Source organism: Rhopalosiphum padi, chromosome 1 (genome assembly GCF_020882245.1).
Source record: "Rhopalosiphum padi isolate XX-2018 chromosome 1, ASM2088224v1, whole genome shotgun sequence".
NCBI lineage: Eukaryota > Metazoa > Arthropoda > Insecta > Hemiptera > Aphididae > Rhopalosiphum > Rhopalosiphum padi.
The window spans coordinates 31,068,707-31,072,156 of record NC_083597.1 but is presented as its reverse complement, the minus strand read 5'-3'; positions in this window follow the sequence as shown (position 1 = coordinate 31,072,156).

Genomic DNA, 3,450 nt, shown 5'->3' with positions numbered 1-3,450 from the left:
ACGTAAATGATCGACGAAGACGAGAAATCGCGTCACTCTGCCCGATCGATAATTTTACGATGTTATTTTTCCGTTTTATCACAAACTCGTAATGATTGACATAATGATCGTCGCACACGCAGCATAATCGGTTTGATAGTATCACGAGCACATAATAAAAATATAATATTATGGGATCAGTATAGTTGATAGATTGTCTTCGTGCCGCGATCCGATCAGATTCTGCGAACGATTCGATAATGATAATGCACACTCCTGGACACCTATTCCTTGTCGCATGTACGGGTCCTCGTCATTATGAATACATTTTTCGTAAATAAATTTCAAACAAAATTTTGTATTTAAAATTCTTTAATATGTGATGTACTGATGTACTTACAATTTAAGAACTCTTTAATATTTGTTGTAAATGTACCCTTCTACTGTTATACATGATGTTAATGCGTGAACTACATACAGCAAGTTATTGGCTCAACGAATAACGAGCAGTTAAACGGATGCACTTTTTAGATTATTTTTATAATAGCATGTTATTTTGCTTATATAATTTCGCACTTGTTAGATAGATACAACTAAATAAATTATAAATTAAATTCTGTACTTTACTTTTTAATGCTTTAAGTTCTGCATAGAAATGTTTACCAACAATTATAAAAACTCAATTTCAAACGATAGTAATATGTGATTTCTAGCGATCTTATAGTCGATTCTTTAATATATATACCTCTACAAGGATTTAAATATTCACAGCTTTAGTTATAATAGGTATACTATATTAATATTTGAAGCCACAGAAATAAAATAACAATTTTATTGATTGTAAAATTCACTGTAATAGTCAAAACTATAACTATGTCCAATCATATCATAAATAACGATAATTATAATAATTATTATTAGACTTGCTTATATAATATTTAATATTCTGAATATGAAATAGAAAGTATTTATAAAAGTGACTAAAAATATTTCGCGCAATTACATTATAAAATTGTATTAAAAAATATTTCCCACGTAGCCAAATAGAAAATACTAAAATATTTACATAGAAAAATAATATTATGTTATTACAAGTGTATATGAAATGAGTGTAAACAAATGATTATAAATAAATATATATTATGCTAATTCCATATTATAAAATATTAACATTTGGCATTTGGCATTTTTTTGTATTTTAGATGAAATAAAATAATTTTTATTATTCGCATGAATCAATATTTCTGGAAAGGTCAGTAGTTATACATTGCATTTATTAAGTTTTTTATTAGAATTAAATTAATCTGCAGAAATATTAACGCATTATTTTATAAATAAATATGTTAAATTGTCTACGGCATAAAAATTCTAACTTATCGTATATTTATACCTAATTATATTGTTATCAACAAAAATGACCTAACATGCTTAAGATGGACAAAAATCATTAAGTTAATTTGTAACTGACGAACTAATATTTGTATAAAACTAATTATATATCTAATAAAATATCAATAAATGATGATATTTATCATTTTTCTTTAACGTTCTTCTGAAACTAAATAAGGTCAAATCATATAACAATGTTTTTGATCAAGACATTTTTTAATATATTATTATAAATTATTTTGGAACATGTATTAATTCTTCTTTATTTATTTAATTAATTAGTTCAGCGTTAAAATACGTACATTAAATAATATTTCATATACAAAAACAAGGTCAACTAAAAAAATAAAATATAAAAAATATATACAACGGTATAATTTATTTATTGTTAAATATTTATATCAACTTAAAGTCAAAGGAATCACACTCAATAGTATTATTTAAATTAACGTATCGAAATTTTTATTAAAAACAGTCTAAAAAGGAGCTCATATTAATAAACATAACGTAATGTAAAATATTAATGAAATAATTGTTTTTTACAAAATAAATATTATCATCTTAATGAAATAGCCGTGCGTAGTACAAATCGTAACTATAAGATACATTGTGCTTAACATTTTAAAAGTAAACAAATTTCATCCACGAGTATATTTTATTAGTATTTACTGTTTACGCTAACATAAAATCACTATCACATTCTTAAATTAAATAATTGTATCTAATAAATACTCGAAGATAATCGTTCAACAACGATATTATTGCAACAATTATATTTTATGGTGATTACATAAACAAGGTCAATTCATTTCAATGTGTTCGTTATATTATAATTAATAAATTATAGAACTATAACTAAAATATAATATTGTATAATTGAGAAATGATTTATTTTATAGAATAAAATATTCAATTTAAAAGTGTCAACACTGTCAACTCATAAAACGTAAGGATTTCCATACTTTCAAAAACTGATTAAACTGATAAAATATTAATCGGTAATTGGTTCATATTTCTATATCATTAAGTTAGGTTAACGAAAAAAACTGAAAATCATTTTGAAATTGTTTAGTTGAATATATAGGTACCTAACATAATATGACATTTATAGACCAAACCGTAGCATTGAATGATGAAACAAGGTAGAACATTTCCATACATTTTAATAGGTTTTTACCATCTCAAGCTGTGCGCACCATTCTTTAGTTAACCGTTAACCTTAAAAAAAATTATAAACTTGAGGTTTATCTTTATTTAATACACATACGTACGTATTTGAATTATACAACGTTTTACTATTCAGACAATCGAATAAATTGTAAACGACTCACAAACAAATTCAACGATTGTGGCAACTGTTTTAGATTTTATTTGGCGTTAAGCTGTAGTTACTAGTTAGTAGTTACTAGTTACACACGTTTTTAAAACAGCTGCTACTGAATTACTAAATACTTGGAGAGCTAGTTTACAGTTAATTTTTTGAAATGGCCCAAGATTTGTATGAATGTGTTAGTTTTAAAAGGGCTCTATCGGTACGACTAAATTATTAATATTATGAGCTAATCGTATATTCGTATATCTAAAATAAAACTTTTTGACCTTTAAATGGAAAATTATATGGAAAATTTTTAATAATATGCCATACGTCTAAAATAGAATAGATTATAATATGATTTTTAATAATTATTTTAATGAATGTGTTTTCTTTATTAAATCCTAAATGTTTTAAAGCTGAATTATTAGAATCTTGATCACAATAAATGAATGTCACAAGAATACAGCTTAATTAAGTACATTTTTCTATCACATCTATTATTAAATCGTTTATTATTAAACTATTTATCGATGAACCAGATAAAAAATAAGCCAAAGGTAATTTCATATTACCTATTTTTGACCGTGAGCTATCTATGTATATTTAATCTATATTTAGTATACTATTGCTATATATTTAAACAAAATGAATCGTTTAATTTAACTAGGTATTTTTACAATATCGAAAAATACATAAATGTGTTAAATGTATGTATATATATATAATATATTGCCATCTACTATAAATAACTATAAACAATATACAAC